The sequence below is a fragment of the Geotrypetes seraphini genome, chromosome 4 (genome assembly GCF_902459505.1).
Source record: "Geotrypetes seraphini chromosome 4, aGeoSer1.1, whole genome shotgun sequence".
Taxonomy (NCBI): domain Eukaryota; kingdom Metazoa; phylum Chordata; class Amphibia; order Gymnophiona; family Dermophiidae; genus Geotrypetes; species Geotrypetes seraphini.
The window spans coordinates 221,914,634-221,928,247 of NC_047087.1; the positions used below are offsets into that span (position 1 = coordinate 221,914,634).

At 42.8% G+C, this 13,614-nt stretch overlaps 1 protein-coding gene across 2 annotated transcripts in view; it reads left to right on the forward strand.

Annotated features, from left to right (window-relative positions):
• ZCCHC24 (zinc finger CCHC-type containing 24) overlaps positions 1-13,614 on the forward strand; it is a 317,690-nt gene that overhangs the window by 260,349 nt on the left and 43,727 nt on the right. The gene's annotated exons all lie outside the window — the stretch shown is intronic.

Below are 13,614 nucleotides of genomic sequence, written 5' to 3' on the forward strand. Positions count from 1 at the left end.
TGTCTTCCTTTTTCCCCCCTCATATGGTCTGGCATCTTTCTCCTCTCCTTCCCATAGCCTGGAATTTCTCCTGTGGTCTGGCATCTCTCTCTCCTTCCCTCACTCCCTCCTCCCGAAGTCTAACATCTCTCTCCTCTCCTTTCTGCATCTGACATCTCTCACCCCCCTCCTTCCCTTCCATTCTGTGGTTTGGCAACTCTCTCTCTCCTTCCAATTCCAGTGGTCTGCCATCTCTCCTCCCTCCCAGTGTACCATTTCTCCCTCCCTCTTTTCCACCACAATCATGTCCAACAATTCTCTCTCTTTCTTCCTTTCCCCAAATATATCATCTCTCTTTCCCTCTCACTCCACACACCTATGTCCAAAAATTCTCCATTCCTTTTCCCTCCCCCACCAGCAGCATTTCTTTCTCTTCCTTCCCACTACTCCACCTGTGCAGTATCTCTTTTCCTCCTTTCCTAACCCCCCAGCCCATGCATTTGTCCTTCCCAACCCTCTCCCAGTATGTGCAGTATCTGTCTTTCCCACCCCCCTGAGCATCTGTCCTCCCTGCCTTCACTACTCCCTACCCCCTGCACCCAGCCTCTCCCTGCCAGGCTCTGCACCCAGCCACCCCCTGTCGGACTCTGCACCCAGCCCCTCCCGTTAGACTCTGCACCCAGCCAACCCCCCCTCTCTCTGTCAGACTCTGCTCCCAACTCCCTTCCCTCGCACACTCGCTCTGCACCCTGCTCTGGCATCCTACTTCTTCTGACCTGGTGGTCCAGAGGTACAATGGACAGGAGCCTACTGCTAACCTGGCCAGACACGGCTAGTTTCTTCTGCCACTGAGCGGCAATGAGCGGGTGCACGCTTTGACACTCTTGCTCGGCGCTCAGCGGCTTCTTTGACTGGCTCCCATGCGAGAATTTGCAGGAGCCATTTGAAGCTACTGAGCGCCAAGCAAGAGCATCATAGTGCGCTCCCGCTCATTGCCGTTCAGCGGCAGAAGAAGCCAGCCACAACTGGCAGGGTTAGCAGCAGGCCCCTGCCTGCTGTACCTCTGGACCACCAGAGGTAAAAATAAGGCCAATATTGCGCTAAACAGAAAACAATGAAACAAAATCAGTGGCGATGACCTTAGGCGTTATTGCTGCAAGAACAAAAACCAGAGATAACATTTTTCCCTTGAGGCATATGACCACAGAAGCTTATCCTTTGTGGATTTTTGTTGCAGTTTTATCTGGAAGACAACAGTTATTGTATTTCTCTCAATATGCTGTTGCCAAGGTGTTTTATTCCTAGAATAACAGTAGACTCTTGATGAAGGCCATAGGATCGAAACACAGTTGTGTTGAGTCTTGATTCTGCAATTTAATAAATATCCAGCACCTAAGGTCATCACTGTTTTTGGTTTGTTGTCACCGGACTTTGTAAAGTTTTGTTTCTTCTGTTTGGTGATTGTTTCTATGTTTTCATATTAAAACTCAAGTATATTAAGCTCCAACTCCAAGCCTTTGAACAGAAGTTTCCATGTGAAATTTTATTCAAATTAAGGGGCTCATAATATTAAAAAGAGGTCCAAAAACTGGCCTAAGTGTGTACTTGGATGATCAAAAGGACAGGTCGTCCAAGTACTGATAATCAAAACTGGTTTTAGACATATCTAAAACCAGCTTAGGCCTTTACCCTGCCTTTGTACGCCTAGAACAAAAAGGGGCGTTTTTGGAGGAGTGGATAGGGCGAGATGTGGGACAACCTAGACATAGTTGTCCGGCAGCCATAACCCAAAAACTTTGACAGGTTGCCATAGAGAACTTATACATTTTGACTTAGACCAAGCCAAAACAGGTATAAGTTCCAAATCGAGCCGCTGAGCTGATTGCGGCTGCCGAAATCAGCTCAGTGACCCAGGCAACCCGTCCACCCCGCACCCATAATGATTGTGGTAGGAGAGATGCCCAATCTCCCCTGCCGTGATTGCCCGAATGTTTCCCGGCAAGAGGGATGCCCAATTACAACTGCCGTCCATCCCCACCCCCCCCCGAACACCCCACGTGCGATGACACTCTTCACCGGTTGGAGGAGCCTTAGGCACCTCGGCCAACTGGAATCTTAGCTTGGCCCATGTGCCTAAGACCCCTCTTATGGGTGGGTCCTTAGGCACATGGGCCAACCTAAGATTCCAGTTGACCCAGGTGCCTAAGGTCCCGCCTATGGGCAAGGCCTTAGATGCCTGGGCCAATCAGGCCCAAGGCCCCTCTTTGGTGCATCACACAATGCACTGGGAAGGGGCAGGCCCGCCATTCAGAGGAAGGTGGGCCTGCTGGCTGGCCAGAGGACCTGGCCATCTGGCCATCATCAAAAGGTTAGAGGGGAGTCTGGGTGGGTTTAGGGAGGTCCTGGTGGAGGTGAGGGGGTCCGGGGAGGTGGGCTGGGTAGTCCAGCAGGGGTTGGAGGGATTGGGCATTCATGCTACTAGTGAAGAATGTCATTACGCGCGGGGTATTCAGGGAGGGGGGGGAGCTGGCAGGAGAGATTGGGCATCTTTCCTGCTGGGGAACATTCGGGGAAGTCATGGTGGCTTCAGGCAGGAGGGACTAGGTATCCCTCCTGCCACAGTCATTGTAGGGGTGGGGGGATAGTTCCAGGATTCTCTAACTGACATTGTTTATGACAAACATCAGTTAGAGAATTGTGCTGTTAGGTGAAGGACTGGCCTCTCCTTCGCCTAAAAGGTCTTGTTTTGGGTGTTTGGGACTTGGGCTATTTTTGAAATGTGTTGTAAACACATACACATAGTAGTCTGGGCGATTAAACTGCTGAACGTACAGGTAGGCCATTCTCGAAAAAAAACACATTTTGGGCGGGTTTTTTTTTTAGAATGGTCATTTCTCTGCTGCCTACTTTGTGCGCCTAGGACCTTAGGCCAAAAGGGGGCTTAGATGTTGTTTTTGATTATGTCCCTGCATGTTAATTGATACAAAATTATGCAACACAGCTCACTCTATAGATAAACTATGTATTAAATATGCATAATGTATGGAATGTCGCAAAAAAATTAACTAATGAGGTATAGTAGCTAAATATCATGGTTTCCTACCCCACTCATTTGGTGTCTTTTTCACAAAGCCATGGTAGTGATGCTGCCATGTTAAATGCACTGAAGTCCATTCAAAACCTATGGACTTTGATGCACATACAGCAGCAGCATCGCTACCATGGCTTTGTAAAAGGAGCCCTTGATGCAGAGGTGAAAAGTAAAGTATAAAATTCATACACAATGCATGCAAAAACATGAACTTTAGTGCCTGATCCATGAAAATATTCAGGGTGAGTGTATTACCATCCTCTGCTTTGTCTCTAAACCAACCCATCCTCTAATTTGGGGAATTTTTCTCCCGTATTATATGCCTTCCTAACTTATCTTGGCCCATTGTTACAGCAACAGGTCTCAGCTAGGAGCCATATGACAAGGTTTCTACCAGAATCCTACAATCATGAGTTCTAAATCCAGCCACTAGGTGCCACCATTGCACAATAACTGTGATCCCTTCCACCTAAGGCTGTAAAAGCTACCTCCACTGTATTCCCAGATTCAGCTAACCTGCAGGCCAATTCTTAAAACCTACCACCAGCGGTAAAGCCAGTTAGTGAAAGAATAGCAGACATTTTAATCTGTACAGAATGCTCAGGGGATTTTAGTGTGGGAAACAACATGCACGGTAAAGATGGCCGCTAATTTATTTAAATATAATCAAATATATGTTAATTATGTTGTTCGTTATGCCTTCCCAGTGCTCAGAGAATAGCACACAAACAAACCATGCTCTTACCACTGGAAAAATAATCCCATCTCTGAGCTGGCGGTAGAAGATTTGAAGAGAAGATTTCTTAGGGTTACCAGATGTTCAGATTTACCTGGACAAGTTCTCTTTTTAGAGCATCTGGACAGCTTTTCAAAACCCAGCACTTTGTCTGGGTTTTGAAAAGCTTCCAGCTCGGGCCATCATCAGGAGGGCATCTGCGCATGCACGGATGCAACGCGGTGATGTCATGCGCATGGATGTTATAGACATAAAATCTGGTAACCTTTCTCTTGTGAGGTTTGGTCAAGAATGGATGATAGTGGTAGGGAATTTAGTAAAAATAGAGTGTCTGTCTGGTTTAACAAATCCTCAAACTTTAAACAAGTTCTCAAACACTGTCCCATGAAAGGAACTGGGTTGCAGGAATCACTGAGTATTAAAATATAGGCTACAAAAGTGCAGTCGATCTCTAAAAGGTTTACAAATTATTCCTCTTTATCCAATGCTAGGCCTATTCAAATAGGCATGGAAATTTCAGGTTTTCGATTATTTTAGTTTTGGAAAAGGTTTTGTGCAAATGAAACCTGCTAAGGACCATTTTGCATAGGAGCTCCATTTCCTGAGTATTCTACTGCAAGCGATGCCAACCACAGAGTCTTTATATAAAATACCTATAAGAACACCACCAATGTGTACTTGTCAACAGTTATAGTGGGAGATGTAGCTTCAAAAATCTACATATAGAAAAATGGCAGCCTCCATGTACAAGTGCTGGCACATATTCAGGGAAGTGACATTTTTCCATCAACCACATAAATACAGAAGCATTGCCGTATTGGGATAGACTGAAAGGTCCATAAAGCCCAGTATTGTCTGTGGCCACTCCAAGTCACAAGTCCTTGACAAGATCCCAAGAGAGTATCCCAGGAATAAGCAGTACAAGTTCCCTATAAATTCCTCCAAGAATTTCTCTAAACCTTTTTCAAACCCCGCTATGCCAACCAGCTTTACCACATTCTCTGGCAATGAAATCCAGCGCTTAATCACATACTGAGTGAAGAAGTATTTTCACCAGTTTGTTCTGAGTGTTCTACATAGTAACTTCATTGAATGCAAAAGGTAAACAAGGGATTCACATCTACCCACTCCACTCCACTCATTATGTTGTAGACTTCTATTATATTTTCCCTTAGCCATCTCCAAGTTGAAGAGCATTGACCTCTTGTAGCCTTTCCTTATAGGAGAGTCGCACCATCCCCTTTATCATTTTTGTCAACTGTCTTATTAGTACCTTTTCAAATTCAGCTGCAAATTATACAGGCTAATTCTATAATTGGATGCCTATTTATAGACCCTTAATACAAATTCTATATTACTACTACTGTTAATCATTTCTATAGCACTACTACACATATGCAGGTCCGGGTGGATTTTTATCACCATATTTTTTAGCATTGTACTTTTTTAATTGAATTTTCATGGTTTTATATGTCAGTGTTTAATAAATTATCTCCAGAACATCTGTATCCACAGTTTTTGTTTTCATCAGTGGTCTCCCCATTTTTCTTTGGTAAATTGTATAAATGCCAGGGATGATTTTTATGAATTTGTGTTACATAATCCCATACATTTATGTTATTGGGGGTTATAAATTAAGAACATAAGAATAGCCTTACTGGGTCAAACCAATGGTCCATCAAGCCCAGTATCCCGTTCTCACGGTGGCCAAACCCAAGGTGTAGCAATATTTCATGCTACTGATATAGGGCAAGCAGTGGCTTTCCCCGTGTCTTTCTCAATAACAGACTATGGACTTTTTCTCCAGGAACTTGTCCAAACCTTTCTTAAAACCAGCTACGCTATCCGCTCTTACCACATCCTCTGGCAACACATTCCAGAGCTTAACTATCCACTGAGTGGAAAAAAAAATTCCTTCTATTGGCCTTCTCACCGGGGCTTCTGTGTGCCATGTTACTGATGACATCATCAGTGATGCAGCAGAGGGAATTCCCCAGCGAGAAGGCCGTGAGGCCTGTTTAGAGTGCTACTGGCGTGATGCTGCTCTGCAGGAAGATATTTATGGATCGCGGTCGGAAGGGTTCAGATGCGAGGGAAGGATGGAGGGTTAGTGGGGGCTCAGTGGTTTGGCTGCGTGGCAAGGGCAGCAGCTGGGAGCAGGGGGAAGCGTGGCTCCCGACGACTAGGGCTTATATTTGGAGAGGGTAAGAGCCAGAAGGCCTTGAGCATGTGCAGATGCTCAAGGCCCCACAGCAGCCCAGCATAGAACCAGCGGCAGGCACTTTCAGCACCGGCGCACGGATGGTAAGGTAAACACATGGCTAGTCAGTGGGGGGAGGCGATCTCGGTCCGAAGGGAAGGAGCAGTGCCAGTGGCCTCGGGGGAGAAGCAAAGCCGGTTCCCGGGGTGGGGTGTCAAAGTGGAGAACAGCAGTGGGAGAAGACAGAAGAAGGGATATGGGTTGGGTGTCGAGGAAGGGGGGGGAGAGATGTACCTAAATATACCTATTAAGTCAGTGGCCTATGGGAAACTTTGCTTTGATATACGAGCACTTTGGATTACGAGAATGCTTCTGGAACGAATTATGCTCGCAAACCAAGGTACCACTGTATTTGATTGGCTGTCTTATATGCTGGAGATGGGTAAATTCCCATTAATCAGAGGACATATTATAATTACTCTTATACCAAAAAATTCTAAAGATCCTGCTTCATTAGTCACAAACTACCAACCAATAGCATCCATTCTTTTCTTTGTAAAACTTATGGAAGGCATGGTGTACTTTCAGCTGTTAGACTTTCTGGAGCATTACACGTATCAAAGTCAGACTTTCGTCCTTAATATAGCACAGAGACAGTTCTAGTTTCTATTCAAGATTGTCTGAATAATCTTTTCAGTAAAGGTTACATGTGCCTTGATAATGCAATTTGATATGAGTTATTCTTTTGATTTAGTAGATCATAAAAAGCTACTGGAATGTTTGCATGCCATAGGTTTCCAAGATAAAGTTTATGATTGGTTCCAAGGCTTTATTTCATCTCATAATTATAAGGTTAATTTCAATAATGACTACTCTGGTAGTTGGAGTAATCGTGTGGTGTGCCTCAGGGCTTCCCGCTCTCTCCTCTACTTTTTAATGTTCATGTATCTCTCTCCTCTACTTTTTAATGTTCATTTATCTTCATTAGGTTTAAAATTATCTAGATTAAGAATTAAGATATTCAGCTATGCTGATGATATAACTATCTTGATTCCTATTACAGTTTCAATGTCCCATTCAAGGCTTATAATTGCTGAGGTATTTCAAAGTGAACAATGGATGATTGAATTTAAATTAAAACTTAACTCAGAGAAAACTAGATTCTTTTTTACAACTCCACATCAGAATATCACGGAGACTTCTTTGACTTTGAATGCAATAGCTTATCCTATTCACTCTACCATTAGGAGTGATTCTGGATCAGAATTTAACCATGAAAGACAAGGTAGATGCTTTGGTACGGAAGGGTTTCCACACATTGTGGAACTTATGCACCATTAAAGCATATTTTGATGTCTCATCTTTTAGATTATTGATTCAGTCATTGGTTCTGAGCCAGTTGGATTATTATAATATTGTCTACTTTGCTGGTTACCAAAAAAAAAAAACTCTATGTAGATTACGCATTATTCAGAATGCTGCCGTTCGACTGATCTTTAATCTGAAAAAATTTGATCATGTCACCCCTTTTTTCCATGAATTGCATTGGTTGCCAATCGAGGCTCGTGTGAAATTTAAATTTGGTTGCATTTGTTATAAGGTATTGTTCAGGCTTGCACCTAATTATCTTGTGGATTCATTCACATTTATAAATTCAAAGCACTCTCGATGCATGCATGCTGTATTTACCTTTCCTTCAGTCAAAGGTTGTCAATATAAAAAATATGTGTCTTCTGTCATTTCAAGCTGCAATTTGGGGTAAAGATTTGAATTCTCTAATAGTGACCTCTTGCTCGAATCAGAATTTTAGGATACAACTGAAAACATATTTGTTTACAAGATTTTTACGAAATTAATGCATTACATTCAACTGTATATGTACAGTTTTTTATTCTATTTTGTAAACCGCATAGAATTTAATGGTATTGCGAAATAGAAATACATTTTTATGTTATGTTACGTAAGTTTGGGCACATCCATTTACACCAGGGTTGTCCAATGTTGGTCCTCGAGAGCCACCATAGAGACAAATTTGTCCCCATCCCCGCAGGAACTCAATTTCCCTGTCCCCTCCCCACAAGTTTGTCGCTGTCCCTGTCCCTGCCCCATTCCTATAAGTTTTGCCTCAACCGCACAAGCCTCGAACACTTATGATTTTAAAGTGTTTGAGGCTTGTGCAAATGAGGACAGAGTTTGCAGGAATGGGGCAGGGACAGGAAAAGAACTCACGGGCACGGGACGGGAAAATGAGTTCCCGCAGGACGGGGAAAAATTTGTCAGGTTTTGAGGATTTCCCCAATGAATATGCATGAGATCTACTTCCATGCACTGCTTCTATCGTATGCACCTACAGTAGATCTCATGCATATTCATTGGGGAAATCCTGAAAACTTGACCTGGCGAGGGCTGAGGTAGGACGCCCCTGATTTATATCATGTCAATAGCTGTTATAAATGTTCACGACTAAGGACTTTTTTATACAAAGCCACGCTGGGGCCTTAACGCGCAGAATAGCATGTGCTAAATTGCTCCATGCGCTAGCCGCTACCGCCTCCTTTTGAGCAGGCGGTAGATTTCCGGCTAGTGCGCGCTGTAGCTAGCGTGGCTTTGTAAAAGGAGCCCTAAATGTCACAATTGTGTACATAACTATTAATATTCTGCAACCTTTGTCATAAGTTTCAGTCATGTCCCTGACCCACTCAAGTCCTATCTACTTCACACTCCCTTGCAGTTATGTGCTATAGAATAAGCATGTGTTTCTGAAATACTCTACTGATACCATATCCGCTAGAACTACTCTCTTAGTCTTTTTTTTTTTTTAAACAGTTTATTAAACGATAAAGTCCAAATAAACAGAGCAGATGAAACAGCATTTTCAGTATACAGAAAGAAACCGAACAACAAACTAGAGAATGACATGGTGACAAAATTCATCACCGTTCCCGTCCCCGCGGATAACCGCAGGAAACCATCTTCATGTCATTCTTTAAGGAGAGAGGGAAGAATCAGAGTATAATTGGGCACAACCACTGACCCGCAAGTTTTGCTCTGAAGAATGCTGGTGTAGAAGGATTGAAGCTGAGATAGACACTACAGAATGACAGTCTCTGGTATCCAGAGCAGATATTGTGATGTCATAATGCCTCATTCCACCAGTGCCTAAGAGCCAATCGCATCAGTGATGTCACAATGGCTTCATTATCCTTGGCTCACATAAGAATCAGAGTATGAATGGCCACAACCACTGACCCTCAAGCTTTGCTTTGAAGAATGCTGGTGTAGAAGGACTGAGGTTGAAATAGACACTAGAAAGTGACATGGGATTATTTCCCGCGGTTATCCGCGGGGACGGGGACGGTGATGAATTTTGTCACTGTGTCATTCTCTACAACAAACCACCCGAATGGGCGGAGACAGGTAGAGTACAGGTTGGATTCGTATCCTAGTCACTTTTTTTGCATGAAGGAGATAAATCTGCCATCTTAAAAGTATATTTTAAGAAGAAAACTAAGTTGTTTTATGGAAAACCTATACAAATGTTTCCTGATATCTCTAGGAATACTCAAATGCTAAGGAAGGCATTTTTTTTTTTTAGCGCTTCATAGCCTAGTTGAGACCCTAGGAGTCATCTTTTTCTTGCAATTCCCCTGTAAGTGTTATATTACTTGCTGTTTGGAGTAGAGAATAACACAAGGACAAATTTGTCCCCATTCCCGCATTAATTCAGTTTCCCCATCCCTGTAAGTTTTGCTGCTGTCCCTGTCACTGTCCCATTCCTATAAGCTCTGCCTTAACCGCACAAGCCTCGGACACAAGCCACTTATGATTTTAAAGTGTTTGAGGCTTGTGCAGATGAGGATGGAGCTTGCAGGGACAGGAAATGAACTTGCAGGGAGGGAACGGGAAAATGAGTTCTCGTGGGGACGGGTAAAAATTTGTCCCCATGTCATTCTCTAGTTTGGAGGTGGTGTTTTAGAGTTAGATTAAGAATTTGGTCTTTAGTTTAAGATTTGTTTTATCTTTTCTCAATTGGTTTTATACCTTAAGTATCTCTATTTCTCCCATGATGTGGGCTTTCTTTGTATGTTGGTATAATATTTCTAAATTTCTTACTTAATTTCTAGTGGAATTTTTTGTTTCTGATTGACTACCTATGCAATTTTTCAGGCGGGTAGGGAATCGGATGTTTCCGGGGGGTAGGGGTTATGTGCAGAACCAGCTCATTCTGTGTAGTATTTTAACAAAGATAGGCCCCTCTTTTATCAAGCTGTATTAGGGTTTTTTATTACCAGCCACTTTTGTAAAAGCTCCAACACTCATAGGAATTCTATGAGCATCGGAGCCTTTACCACAGTAGCTGGCGATAAAAAACCCTAACGCTTCTTAACAAAATGGGGCAATAGACACAAAGGCTTAATTTTCATCAAACTGGTTGTAATTTAGTAGTGTCATAGGCCTCAAGGAATTTTACAGATGTTTTATTGCTTGAGTTATATTTTATGTGATTTTTATTTCCTTTGCCAAGAAGCACATTGCCAAGAAAAATTCATATACCTGTCAGTGTATTTAACTTGGAGATTCCTGAAGAGCTAGAGTTCTCAACCCAATCATTGGGAAAAACCCAGCCAGTCAGGTTTTCAAGATATCTACAATAAGGGGAAAATTCTGTATAGGACGCCGGTTTCTGTAGCTGCTTAAGAAGCGGCTGAGAATCGCACACCGGAATCTATATAGAATTGTGTCTGCCCTAAGGGACATACGCCTAACCCTGCTCTAGGGAGATGCCTAGGGCCACTTAAACTCATCCAATGTCACTTCCAGGTGAAACCACGCTCACACCCAGCCTTGGGCGAGCTTAGACCAGGAGTAGGCAATTCTGGTCCTCGAGAGCCACAGGCAGGTCAGATTTTCAGGATATCCACAATGAATATATATGAGATGGATTTGCATGCACTGCCTCCATGAGATACAAATCTATCTCATGCATATTTATTGTGGATATCCTGAAAACCTGACCTGCCTGTGGTTCTTGAGGACCAGAATTGCCTACCCTTGCCCTAGACCCATGAAAATGCCTACAGTGCAGGCCATCTGCCTCGGGTAGGCTTTTTTCTAAAAACATGCATCCCGATTGGCCGGTTAGACAGTGGTAGTATGCCTGTTGCTGCCTAAAATTGGGATGTCATTTATAGAATTTGCTTCTAAATATACAAGAAATAATTTTACTGTATGCAGATCTATCTCATGTATATCCGTTGTGGGTATCCTAAAATCTAAATGGCTGGGTATGTCCTGAGAAATTGGTTGAGAATCCCTGCTCAAGAGAATTCAAGCAATCTAGATGTGTAGGCCTGAAAGTAAACACTACAGCAGCAGTTAACAGTGGAATTGACTGGGCAAACCTTCAAAAATTTGTGATTCACTGTTTCCATAATTGTGTGATATGATGTAAACACATGAAATAAAAAACATCTGTTGCATGATATGAAGGCCGTTTCAAATATTGCTCATTGCACAAAGTGGTAAGCTCTATAGTACAGGGACAGAATGTTCCGAGCAACACTACAGAGTGCATTTAAGCATCTGTCAAAAGCAGAAAACTGTTAGTCAAGCACTTTTTTTCCACACATCAAAAGGAAAACATGAAGATTTACAACCAAACTGCACTAAAAGCATTGCAGATACATGTCTAAACCTCCAATAAGCCAATAATCTATTTAATGAAATATATTTTCCTTGTATTCAAGTGAAAACCAAATTCTTCCAACAATGAAATCCACTTAAGCAAATACAAGCACAATTAGAAATGTGTGAATTGGTGTATCAAGTTATATATTTATACCTTTTCTTTTAATTAGGATTTATGTTCACATTTACCTTTTTCAAGATACATTAATTGGATAACTGCTGGTATGTCTGTTAGATCTTTGCTCAGATATTAAGATATTCCTCCTTCCTGGAGGATTAAGCTATCTTTAATTGTTAGTATGAAAAATGTGTTTATTCCTGTCAAAATACCAGTCACTAACATTATAAAATTGATTGGCCTATGATGAGTTTGGCCTCCAAGAGGTATATAGCAGCCAAATATGTGGAGGGATTTTCAAATATCTATAATTATGAAATGGAATGTTGAGTCATTATTGAGTGTGTTTTTAATCTTTGAAGAGGTTATTTGGAAGCATAGGCATTCCTATGGGGTGGCAAGTGTTCTTACCACCCCTTTTCCATTTCAGCCAGAACCAGACTGTGCACGTAAGCTAGTCTGGCTTGGAGTCTACCTGCGGTTTTGGTAGCAACAGTGCCTGTGGGTTTCATGCAAGCAGCTTCTTCCTCCAAACTACTCAGTTTGAAGCATGGGGGCTCTGTCTGTGGAGCCCTGTTCAAAAATAACCTATTCAGCTGCACAGGTGTGTTTTTGAAAGAGATGATGTTTGAACCATACAGGGCTCCGTAGACAGAACCATGCACTTCAAACTGAGTGGTCTGGAATCTTACAGCCTAGCTGCTCTGTAAAGGTGGAAGGAGTTGCTTGCCATTAAACCCATTGCAGCCACCAGAACTGCAGCCCAAGCCAATCCAGAGCAGCTAATAGGTGCTGGGCCAAGGAAGATTTGGAGACCAGGGAAGAAGAGTGAAGGGAAAAAGAGCAGAGGATAGATGGGAGACTTGGGTGGGTGAAGAAGAAGAAGATGAACTGAACAGGAGATGGGGAAGAAGATGAATATAATAGAAGATAGATGAGACTTGAAGGTGGGGATGGGGAAAAAAGGGATGACAAGAAGAGAAGATATAAATTTCCACAGGAAAAAGGATAACCCAAGCAAACGAAACTGTGGAAATCCAATGTTCTTGACGCTTCTTTTATTATTCAGTTAATCTTTTAAAATACAATACCACATTTATCATGGAGGACTCAACATGGCATGGGCCATGTTTCAGCAAAACACGCCTTCCTCAGGAATCCGAGAAAATGAATATGCAACCTTTTGCAAAAGTGGGATAACATAAATGTCTTGACTAACCAGACTGAAAACCGCCGAAGAGGCATAAAACCTAAGCATTGCAGAGGCAAACTGAGTGTCATAGAAAAGGAGAAGAAAGGTAATAGAGCAGAACAAAGGTGGGATTTGGAGGTATGGATAGGGATGAAAAGGAGAGTAAAACAGAAACTGGATGGGATTTGAGGCTGGAGGGGAGCAGGGGAACAAAGTAGAATATGGATGAGATGGAGGAGGAGTGAAGGGGAATGGAGCAAAAGATGATTGGGACTTGATGAATGAGTGGGAGAATATTGAAGGAAGAGCAGGGAATTATGGATGGAAGAGACAGATGAGAATTTTAATGAGATAGTGAGAACCTGGCATTTGGTAAGTGTGAGTGGGGATGTGATGTCAGGAGAGCTGTGGCCAGCGTGAGCAGCAGGTAGGAAATACTGCCACCTGCTGGTGAAGGTTTGAAGCAGTGGGAGGGTGGAGAGAAGAGATGCCACCTCTCCCCCATTGCTAAGCTACTGACTCTGCCTCCTTTACTGCCCTTCATCCCTGTTAAGATACAGTTTTAAGAAACATGTACACCTCCCATGTTTATTTCTGCATGTTATTTCCC